The 12,231-nt window shown below is 48.9% G+C and overlaps 1 protein-coding gene and 1 non-coding gene across 2 annotated transcripts in view; both read left to right on the top strand.

Moving 5' to 3' along the window:
- Nucleotides 1-12,231, top strand: part of SPRING1 (SREBF pathway regulator in golgi 1) — a 170,806-nt gene that overhangs the window by 146,683 nt on the left and 11,892 nt on the right. The window lies entirely within an intron of this gene.
- Nucleotides 153-257, top strand: LOC113595191 (U6 spliceosomal RNA). Its single transcript, XR_003415680.1, has one exon. It is a non-coding gene; the product is annotated as a U6 spliceosomal RNA (small nuclear RNA).

Below are 12,231 nucleotides of genomic sequence, written 5' to 3'. Positions count from 1 at the left end.
CTCTGTGCTGACAGCTCAGAGCCTGGAGCCTGTTTCAGATTCTGTGTCTCCCTCTCTCTCTGCCCCTCCCCTGTTCATGCTCTGTCTCTCTCTGTCTCAAAAATAAATAAACGTTAAAAAAAATTTTTTTTAAATAAACTCCCTGAGTTTATGTCCTCACTTCGGCAGGACATCTATGAAAATCTGAACGCTACAGAGATTGGCATGGCCTCTGCCCTAAAGATCACACCCAAATTCGTGAAGCGTTCCAGATTTTCACAATGTTATGTCAGTGATACCTCAATAAAATAAATAGATAAAATACCCTTATTTATCAGTACTATTCGCAATAGCCAAAAGGCAGAATTGGCTCAAAATGCCCATCAGCAGATGAATGGGTAAGTAAGATGTAGTCTATCCATACAGTAGAATATCATTTGTCCATAAAGAGCAATGAAATACTGATACATGCTCCCATGTGGATGGACCCTGAAAACATGATTCTGGGTAAAAGAAGTCAAGGACAAGAGGCCACACACTGTATGATTCCATCTGTGTGAAATCAGCACAGGCAGACCCACGGGGACCAACAGTAGATTAGCGGCCGTGAGGGGCTGGAGGAGGTGGGGTTGGGGACACACTGCTTCACGGCTGTGGGGTTTTATTTCGGTGGGGGGGGTGGTGGAAATGTTTGGCGACGAGACGGAGGAGGTGGTGGTTTCACAACTCCGTGGGGGTACCGAATGCCCCCGGAACCGTCCCCTTCAAAATGCTTGATTTTATGTCGTCACTTTTGTTTTAATAATTTTAAACATGAAGCTTAAAGAAGGAAATTAGTTTGCTTAAAGGAAAGTTCGTTTATTTAAAGAAAAATAGGAAGCAGCACATCACAACCCAGGGGGCTTGTGCCGACATGGGAAGCACCGCGAAGGTGGCCCTGAGAAGTGAGGGTGCCATATCATGCCATTGGGAACGCAGGGCATCTCCGTCAGGGCCGCGTCTGGTGGAGTCTGCACCTTACCCTCCTTTGTTTTTTTTGGTTTTGTGTTTTGGGTTTTTTTTTTTCTTTTTTTCTTTTTTTGTTTTTTTTTTTTCCCCCTGCAGCCAGCTCAGTGCTTAAGAAATACTTGTTGAGTTCAGCTCAGCCCGGCTCAGCCCGGCTTAGTTAATTGAGTTAAGGCGAGCTGAGTAGTACTGAATGCACCAGCTGGCTGGCCTGGAGGAGATCCAAGTTGAAGATGTTACGAATCGCACTAATTCAATAAGCTGCTGCAAGGTAGGCTAAGTAATGAGACCGTGTGCCTCTCTGTACCTGACTTACCCGTGTTCCGCTGGCACCTTATGAGCCGTGCCCACTCAGTAATATAATAGTTCTCTCCCTGGAATCCCCTGTGCGTGTTTGCTGAAGCCACGGGGCAGAGAGTGTGGGAGAAAAGGAGAAAGGGAAACCCAGAGCTCCTCAGACTCCGCCAGAAGCCCCTGGGTGGTAGAAGGAAGGGACTGAATGAAGGAAGCAGGGAACTTTCTGTCTGTCTGTGTGCCGGTGTGGTGACAGTCTACCTCTTCCTTGTCCGAAGCGCTCACCATGCGTCCTGCGTAGCAAGGTACCTAAGAGCTCACGCGCTTGACTCTGGTTGCCTGAGTTTGAAGCTCTCTGAGGACCTTGAAGAAATTAATTCATCCCTCTGCACCTCTGTCTCCTCCCCTGTAAAATGAGGGTAACAATAGTACCTACGGGAGGATTTAATGACATGATACCTGTCAAGCACTTAGCACACAGTTCCGGGAACAACTAAGCACTCAGAAGGGTTAGTTGATGATTAGCAGTGGCCCTTGCTGCACAAAGGTGTGTGTGAAATATGGGGCAGGGCCAGTGCCAGGAGACCAGCTCCCTAGACCCTGGAGCGCAAAGCAGAACAGTTAGTTGTTTGTAAACATCCTGAACAGAAGCACATGGCTTACTCACGAAGGTTCTTCTGGAACGGTGATGTAAGCCCCCTGAATGAGGAGGGAGTAGCAGGAATCTGGCTTTGTTCTCCCTTCTGGTAGGATCCTACCTACAAAGTGAGTCCCCCGTGGCTGCCTGTGCCCAGAGACTAGACAAAAAGCTTCGAAAAGCTTCCCTCTTTCTGCTCTGCTCTGGAAACTGCTCCATTAGTGTTAAGATCTGCCTCTTTGGCTAATAAATCAGCCCTGTGTGGCGGGGGTGCATGTGGTGGTCTCAGCCTACAGATCTCTAACCCACCTGCAGCCCTGCAGGTGGGAAGGGCAGGAGATGGTGGGCATCCAGAGGCGTGATTTCTCGGACTCGCTCTGCACTGTCCTGCTGCATGGCCTTGGTCAAGTTCCCACCTCTTTCTGAGCTGTTGTTCCTCATTTATGAATGAGTGAGAGGGCAAGCGTTGTGGAAAAATCACTTGATTTTCAAGCCGTAAAAATACGAGGAGCTGTTTCTTGAAATGAGAGCGTACAAGGGAACGGAAGGTACGAACGGACACAAGAATTGATTGCCGCGTGGTTGAAATAGGGGCAGAAGGAGGGGTCCTGTAGGCACAGCCTCTGAGTTCTGTCACCCATCCTCTTTGCCTCCCCTCCACTCTCTTCCTCCCTCCCGCAAGCTCCCAAGATGCACATTTTGAAAACTGCCGACCAGCATGAATTCACGCAGCAGGATTGAGCTGGAGTCCCAGGGAGGGTAGAGCATCAGGGGGTCCTTGAGGTGGTCTCCCACAGCATGGAGAAGGTAGAGGGCAGATTGGCCTGCCCCTTCCTGACAGCGTGACATGGGAGTATAGGACATCAGGTCTTCCTGCCCAGACAGTGTTCATTCCTCCTTCTGGTAAAAGCGTCCAGTATTCGCTGGGGACCCATTCACTCTTGCTGCATGCATGTGGTTTGGCTGTGCTTGGGCAGGGAGCACATGACTGGGGCCTGGGCAATCAGGTCATTCTGTCCCCCTTGCCATAGTCATTGATTTAGCAACGGGCAGCTGGACCTATCAGATGGCACCGGACCTAACCCTCATCCAAGGAAAAAGCTTGGATTTGACTTCAGGAAAATGTAAAAGGGTGGAGAGAGCCCATCTAAAAACAAAACCAGGGGGGCCTGGGTGGCTCAGTTGGTTAGGTGTCCGACTTTGGCTCAGGTCATGATCTCAAGGTTCGTGAGTTCGAGCCCTGCATAAGGCTCTCTGCTGTCAGCATGGAGCCCGCTTCGGATCCTCTGTCCCCCCCACCCCCCCCCCCGCCCTGCCCCTCCCCTGCTCTTCTCTCTCTCTCTCTCAAAAATAAATAAACGTTAAAGAAATATTAAAAAAATAAAAATGAACCCAATACAGGGAAAAGCAGAGCCAAAGAGCCAAAGAGAAGCAAATTCCTGAAGACTTCACTGAGGGCCTAGATCCAGCCGTGCCTGAAGCTAATAAAACTCTTTCTTCTCAGTTAAACAATCCAATACACCTTGGATCTGGCTTAAGTCCATTTTAGATAGGAGCTTGTCATTTTGCAGCTGAAACCTCAGGACCAACCCGATACCCACAGGCAAGTTATTTATCCCCAGAAGTTTCGGTTTTCTTACCCCCTAAGTGTTTCTAAGAAGCTATAAACCTCACCTTTAAGCTGATCTATAAACACATATATCACAGCAGCAGCAGCAGGACATTAGCAACAGTGGGCAGTCTTGAATATGTCTCAGTTCTAGGGAAAGCAAAGCAAAGACTGGTTAATATCAGTCCACTTTATTCTCTTAATAAGGGTGGGAGTGGGGGCAGCAACAGACAAATAAATGTCCATTACAAATGGGAATGAAGAAGGTCACACATTACCCGGAAAAAATGCCATGGGGAGTGCATGACGCCCTGATTTTGGCTTTTTCAATTAGATGGGAGTGGTCTGCAGGGGACTAAGGTTCCCACAATTCGGGAGGCGGGGCTGAGCCTGAGGGCAGCCCCCAGTTATATAAGCCCCCAGGCTCTTGAGGCTAGGGAAAATCTAGGGGAGCAGTTAAGCTGAATTTGTTTTACAGCAGAAGGTTCAGGTTCAGAGGCCTGAGCCCCACAGCTGTGGGTGAGCTCCTGGCAATCCATTGCAGTTCATAACCAACATCATGCATGTGGCCCAGTATTCCCTGGACAGACAGACTGGCCTTCTGTGGCTCCGGAGAGCTGTTCCCGGGGAATGCCGTCTCAGAACACCATTGTGGTCTGCTCAAGAACCCTTGAAATCGAAAGCCCCCAGCCCCCCTTGTCACAGCCATGGCACATAAATATCACCAGGGGGGATTTCCCACGGAATTTTTTGCAACCACTCAAATGTTTCATTTCCCATTGTTTGCCAGCCCCTCTTGGAGCCTCTACTGTCAAAGCAGCAGCAAACACAGGCTGCTTTTCCCCCAGGATCCCACAGTACTTGATTGGTCGCATATGAATCGGCTCGGCCAGGGAATAAGGTCTGTTAGTCAACTAGTGAAGCAAGTCAGCAGAGGGAATACCCAGCTCTACCGAGAGCCCACCCTGCTGGGCAGGCAGAGCTCTGTGCTACCCCCGCCCCCGTTATTACTATAATCATGGCGACTAATAATTATATTTATAGAAAGAAATCCCTTCTACAAATCCAAAGCACTTGACTGAAATATATGAGGCAGCTGTTAATTTTTTTGCTTTTTAAATACGAACCTGCATCATTTTTTCCCCTGACGTGGCATGGTTTAATGGAATTCTAAGTCGTATTCCATACATCAGCGTATAGAAAAGATCATCTTTACTGATTGACTGAAAAGCATCTGTTTTCAGCAGCCACCTTGCTAGGCATTTGGGGGATGAGGTCTAGCTGCCTGTCCGTGAGGAGCCCATCATTTAGGGAAGCACAGAGATTTCAAGGCAATGTGGGATGCAAGGATGGTGGGAAGTTTGTCCAGGGGATGTTGGTGTGAGGGGTGAGTAGGAGCAGCCAGAAGGACGTGCATGTGATCTGTCACCAGTGGGCATTGTCTGAATACGTGTAGTATGTATCACGCTGGGCACCCACACAAGGCTGGGCATGTGTAGAATAGCCTGATTCCGTGAGATCAGGAGTGGGAACTATTCCTTCACCAGGGCCCATCCCTTTCACAACAGTGATGAATTTATTTCTTTGCCCGTGATGAATTCCCTTCTTTCCTCGTGATGAATTTATTTAAGTAGCCATCCATCCATCCATCCATCCAGCCATCCATCCATCCATCCATCCATTAATGCCACGAACATTTACTGATTCCTTTAGGATGTGCCAAATAGAAACTATATGCTGGGAACAGCCATTAAATGAATACACCAAATAATAAAGAACGATACAACACGGGAGCAGCTGAAGACACCTGTGAGACCCTGCCTGTCCCTCATTACTGATCTCCTACTTTATGTGGAGTACTGCGAGTGCTACAAATTTGGGTCAACCCTTTATGCAGCAAAACCTCTAAGACCAACCAGAACCCCCCATGGGAAGAGGTGACCAGTGCATGCTCCAGGTTGCACGACCCCGTCTACACCCATGGACACTCTGGATCCCTGCCAGCAAGACCGGGGTGGATAGTTGAGAAGTTACTCTTCACTTCGCAAGGCAGGAATGCAAGGCTCCGAGAGGTGAAGGGACCAGCCTGCCTGAGGTCACACAGCTGGCGGGGCTGGGATTGCCATGCGTACTTTTACAATGATAGCGACGGAAGTAGAGCAAAAGTGATCATTTTATTTTCCCCAAACCACACTATGTGTCCCCCGCAGAGGAAACAAAAGTGCTAAACTCCACCTGGAAGGGAAACTTAAGATCTTGAGACAGCCGAGTCTCAGAAAGAAGAGGACTGAGAGATTTTAACACAGGGCATGAATTCCAACACATCTCTCTTCTAATGGGACCTCTCCTCCCTGCCTCCGGATGGGTGGGCCTTAGGCTGGCCAGAGCCGGATCTGAAGTCACCAGCACTAACATTTATCCACACCTCTGATATCTCAGACATCACAGTGTTTCTGCCAGGAGTGTATTAAAACTCCCATTTTCCAGATAAGGAGGGTGAATCCCCGGCCACACACAACTTAGGCAGTAGCAGACCCGGAATTCCAACGCTGGTCCCTCGGATCTGAGCCCTGGAACCTGTGGAGCGTCTGACACCCAGAGCCGCCTCCCCCCAGGGGGCCCAGAAGCCCCCGCCGAAGGATGCTGGGGGAGCAGGCCTGGGGAGGCAGAGCCCAGGGCAGGGGCTGAGACTGCAGTGTCGCCCGCGCCGGGAACCGGCCCGGCCCGCCCACTTTTTAACATGGTGGCATCCCTGACAGACACCCTTGTCCTTTTCCTGTGCTGGCCATCGTAACACAATAAATAAAGCCTTAGAGTAACGTGACCTGAGCCAGGCAGTAAATGATGGCACTGTCAGTTGTACGCGACTGTTGAAACAAACACAGACTGTAATCATCGCGCTGTACGGGGAGAAAGACATTTGGCAAATGAGATTCCATTTTCACATTGGTTTGTGCTGAGCATATAAATTTCCTGCGGGCCGGCCAGCGTTGGGGATGTGTAATTGATTGCCTGCATTATAATAAACAAGCCGTGACAGGTGATCATTCATCATATTCCGCTGAACGTTCCAGCACACCAGAAAACGGAGGAAGAGAGGGAACGCGCGAGCGAGGGGAGAGGAGAGGAGGAGTCTGGGGGAGGGGTGGGGATCGGAAAGACCGAGTATTCCCGACAGACAGAAAGCCAGGGAAGGGGCGGGGGAGAGCATCCGCAGAGCGGGCTCGGGGAAAGTGAAAGCAATTACTATAATTCTTTTGATTATCTAATTTGTTCTTTCTGGTCTTCGTCGTAGGACCCTCCACCCCCACTCCACCATAGAAGGTCCCCCTCGGGGACTTGGGAAGACACAGAGAATGCTCCTCCCAAGATCGAGGGGAGGAAGGGGAAAGGCGAGGTGGGGGAGGGGCCGCGTCTAGTTGTAACCGGAGTAGATACATTCGGGAAAACCTCGGGAGGAGGGGTGTGTGTGTGTGTGTGTGTGTGTGTGTGTGTGCGCGCGTGCGCGCGCGCGCGCGCCAGCACGCGCCGGACTCAGCTTCGCTTCTGCACTGCGATGCCTCCAATCAGATGGCTACGAACCAGTCTCTTTAAATAAAAAATTTTAGAGGGTGTTTGAAACACACACACACACACACACACACACACACACACACACACACACACAAGCGAAAAGTTCCTTTTATTGGAGAGAAGGACAGAACCCAAGTTGGCATGGGATCTGTTTCCAGAGCCTGTCATATGGTGTGCTCTCTCTCCTCCCGCTGGTCCCCGCCCCAGCTTCTCTCCGTGCCCTTGGCCCGGGGTTGGGGGTCGAACAGGAGCCGTTGGGAAGCACCCTCCTCTCCAGGCGCGTCAACCTAGACAGACAAGAGGCGGAAGCACATTGGCATGTGAAGGACAGAAAGACAAATGAAGAACTCTGGAGCTGGGGCTTGCATTAAATAAGTACTTACATTATGCAAAGGCCCAGGCCCTCAACCAGGGGGTGAGTGAAGAGCGGGGACCGGAGGGGGAGGGATTAGTCTCCCCAATTCTCACCCTGTCAATTTCCAGCCCTCCCATCTCCGCCCATCAAATGCCCTCCATTCCCACCTGGGTACCAAATGCTTCGCGCAGGTGGGAGCCTCCAACCTAGGGAGCTGGGAGTTGAGGGGGCGTAGCCCGCGCTAACATCGGGGGCGGGGTCCGGGTGGGGCTTAGCTGGGGGCGGGGCTGCTCTGCAGGGGGCGGGGCAAGGGCAGAAGAAAGCCGGTAACGTTCTGGGGGGACTTTGCTTTTCATCTACGCTACGCCGCCGTTTCCTAGAGTCCTCTGCCTTTTTATCATAGCCTTAACAACTGTAATCTATTACCTTTGAGATTATAAAATCACCGCTTTTGGAGAATCTCTTCAAGGGACCTGCCTCCCCAAACTGTGACTTCAGCCCCAGCAGTGTGGGCTGCTTCCCTAGGTGATCTGTGTTCTTGGAAAGGTTAGCAGCTCATGTGGGTCTCCCAAGAATTCCAGAAGATTAGCTAGGGCAGGTGCTGTATATGCTTATCCCTTCCCGTCTCTACACAGCGATCTATAAAGTAGGCCTTAGGGTCCTGATTTTACAGGGGGAAAACCTGAAACACAAAGACATGAAGTTCTTTGCTCCAGGTCTGGCAGCGAGAAGAATAAAAAATTGAATCCAAGGGTCTTCTTCGCGCATGCTTCCCAGCATCCCTGCGAGGACACATACTTTCCTCCAAGCTCCATAAATAAGTGCACAAATGTATATGAGGGGACAGAGTAGGCCTATTTGGCGTGCCCTCAATAACGCTCTTGCTATATATCACTCGGATCTGCCCACTCTTCTCCACCAGCACTGTGCCCCCTGGTCCAAATCATCTGTCTCCAGGACCACTGCCCACCCCCCCCCCCCACGTGTTGCTCACTTCCATTCCTTCCCCACCTGCAGCCAGGATGGTCTATTGATTGTTCTCAGTATTAACACATTATCCAGCTCCCTCACCAGCTGGCTGGCCCTCCCTCCCTAGCTCCATATTATTATTATTATTATTATTATTATTATTACATACACATAACATAAAATTTACCTCTTAACCATTCTGAAGTGTGTGACTCAGTGACATTAAATAGATCCATATTGTTGTACATCCGTCAGAACTATTTACTCCAGAACATTTTCATTACCCCAAACCAAAACTCCTTACCCATTAGGGGTCACCCCCCATTCTGCCTCCCCTCCCCCCTCCCCTGCACCCCATTCTGCCCCATCTCTGGGCACCAATCTGCTTTCTGTCTCTATGGATTTGCTTATCCTGGACATTTCATATAAACAGAACCCTACCATCTGTGGCTTTTTATGACTTACTCTTTCCCTCAGCACCATGTTCTCAGTGCTTCATCCTTGTGTGTGTGGTTGAAGACTATTCCATTGCATGCGTATATCACCTTTTGTTTATCTGCTGGTGAACGTCAGGGTTGTTTCCAACCCTTGGCTCTTACGAATGGTGCCTCTCTGAAATTTGTGTACCAGTTTTTGTTTGAACATCTGCTTCTAATTTCAGGGGGTATACACTTCGGAATGGAAATGCCGGGTCGCGCGGTAATTCTGTTTAACCTGTCGAGTAAATGCCAGACTGGTTTCCATTTTACATGCAACCGCGCCATTTTGCATTCTTCACTAGCAGAGCACTGGGGCTCCAGTTTTTCCAATTTCTTTCCGGCTTTTGCTGTTTTCCTTTTTTATTTTATTTTTCTTCTTCCTCCCATCCCAGTGGGTATCCTCACTCCATCTTTTAGGTCTCTTCCCTCACTTTTCAGCTCTGGCCCATCATACCCTCAAAGGTGCCACTGTCTCTTAAGAGGGGCCTTTGCGTATGCAGGTGACTTCTGCCTTCCCTTATCTCCAAGGCTAGATCTGACTCCCCTCTGAGGACACAGCCTTCCGTTTGTTGTCCCCCATTCAGTTGTAATTTTGCATCTCCTTGTGTGTTTACTGGTCAACGTCCATCTTCTTGGCTTGACCACAACCTCTCCCCAGGCCGGGACAGTTCTGCCTTTGCCGTCCAGTGCTTCCCCAGCACTTAGCACGGTCCCTCGGATATTCTAGGTTGCTCGGTAAATATATGGTGAGTGGAAGGATGAACAATGAATGAGATCTGAGCTTGGGTCCTATGTCCTTATGAATTTCTCTTTTCTGTTTTTCACTCTTCAGTGAGTAAGCAGGCCTCTGTAAGTCAGGGACTGAAAAACCCTGCTTTGTCCATAAGGCATCTGGAGACCGATGGGGTTCTGGCTACAGGAAGAGACACAGTAACGTCTCCCTTCAGAGCCATAGCGACTCTGGCACGGGATTCTGAGTCTTGCTTGGGAATTGTGTTCAGTTCTGCCCTGTAGTGCTGCTGAAGGTTTAGGAACTTGAAATATATTTACTTGGTGTAAACATGACCTCAGCATGACGGGGTGATCCCTGTGTTTGCCAAGCCATTAATTTTTATGTAATAACAACGACCACAACAAACTGCATTTCCCCCCACATTCTGAGTTGTTCGTAAGGTCAGATCTGTGGGATTGTGCGAGACAAACACACACACACACACACACACACACACACACACACAAAACCTTATAAACTAGAATGTAGTGGTAAGTTCTCTGTGTTTACAGCTCCGCTCTTCCACACAGCTCCAAAGAGCTGAAAATTGAGGATTAAAAATTCATGCAGCTACTTTCTTCCAAGGAACTCCAAATGCTTCCGATGCTCTTGTTATCCTGTGAAGTCACGAGCGGTCAGATAACCCCATGCCCATCTCCAAGACAGGGAAACAGAGGCCCAGAGACCTGAAAGCAGCTTTACCAGGCCCCCCCCCCCGATAAGGAGGCAGCAGGCTCAGGCAAAGAGCCCCCTCCCACCTACCTTTCCAGTCCACATCCTCTCCATTAGCTTGATTAGGACAATTGATTTATTCAGTCTTAGTGGTTGAGAGGAGGGGAAAAAAAAGACCCAACATGCCATTTGTGTGATATAAATATCTTCGGAAAAAGCTAAAAAACATTGTGTCATACATATTTTCTTAATACCACAGTCAATCACATATGCCCAAGTGCATAGTTCCATCAACTGAGGAGGGGGGGTGGAACCGGGTGGAGGAGAATCAGGAGAGACTTAGCTCTGGAATCCTCGGTCCCAGCTAGAGATACACCGGCAGCTTGCTTATTTATTTATTTACTTACTTACTTACTTACTTACTTACTTATTTATTTTTCTTGAGCATACCGCCTTTAGAGAACCTATCCTAGAGGTCTCAGAAGCTTGGTGTTGGGCCAGAACATTAGTAGGGAGGAAAGCAAGGGTGCCAGGATGCCTGTAAAACTGGTCGATCCCCAAAGAAAAAGATGGGGGTTGTCACTTTCTCACTCAGCATGCTCCTCGACTCACAGAACGATTTGGATCTCAACATGGTTTCTCTTCATCCACCCCCACCTCCCCCCCCATCATCAAAAGGCCTTTCATCCCAGTGATTCTACTGTTAGGAATTTAGCTCAAGGAAATAATTAAAGACATGTAAAATGGCTCAGTGACAGGATGTTCCTCACAACACGTAGACTACAGTGAAAGATTAAAAGCAACCCCCACAGTCAGTCAACTGTAGGCGATCGATAAGTCAAGTCTGGTGGTTCATCTCCTAAAACCTTGCTCAGATTTAAAAAGAAAAAAAAAGGCTGAAGGGAGTAAACCAAGGTTTCCACAGGGTTTGGCTTTCGATGTGGAATTATGAGCAATTTTTTCTTTCCTGTAGTAAGTTCTTGTTTTGGGGTGACCTGTTATTCAAAATCCACTTAAATTTGGTTGACTTTATTTTTTTTTCAAGTTTATTTATTTATTTTGAGAGAGAGAGTGGGGAGGGGCAGAGAGAGAAGGAGAGAGAGAGAATCCCAAGCAGGCTCTGCACTGTCAGCGTGGAGCCCGATTCAAGACAGGAACTCAGGAACCACAAGATCATGACCTGAGCCAAAACTAAGAGTCAGACGCTTAACCGACTAAGCCACCCAAGGTGCCCCAAATTTGGTTGGCTTTATTAGAGACTCTATGAAATTGCTAAGATTTAGAAGTCAGAAATGGAACAGGAAGGGCACAGAAGTAAAGGCCACGGGGCAGATCAGGGTCAGGGAGGAAAACAGCCCGACTGGACTCAGGGATTCCACATGTTGAGTGCTGAGACATATGGAAGATTTGTAGGTTGTGGACAGACTGTTTATCTTTTGAGAGCCAAGGAGAGGAGAGTACACTGGCTGTGACAGGCAACTGGGAGACACTATAGATTCTGGAACAAGAAAAGGCACTGGAAGTTCCAATCGGTCCAAGAAGTAGATTCACTGGGAGCGAATCTGGTGGTCCCCTAATTCTGTTGTGGAAGGGTCTGATTTCACTGGATCTGGGGGTAAAGGTTTGAGGGAATTACAGAACTCTAAATCTATGAAAGAAGTCTTGAGATTGCTTTCATTTTACAGATAGGACAGCTGCAGCACAAAAAGTTAGACAGATTGTTCCCAGACCCATACAGAAAGATGGCGGCCCAGTTGGAACTGGCAACCAGGGATCCTTTTTTTTTTTTTTAATATATGAAATTTATTGTCCAGTTGGTTTCCATACAACACCCAGTGCTCATCCCAAAAGATGCCCTCTTCAATACCCATCACCCACCCTCCCCTC

Source organism: Acinonyx jubatus, chromosome D3, assembly GCF_027475565.1.
Source record: "Acinonyx jubatus isolate Ajub_Pintada_27869175 chromosome D3, VMU_Ajub_asm_v1.0, whole genome shotgun sequence".
Taxonomy (NCBI): Eukaryota; Metazoa; Chordata; class Mammalia; order Carnivora; family Felidae; genus Acinonyx; species Acinonyx jubatus.
This window is presented reverse-complemented; position numbering and strand designations above follow the sequence as displayed.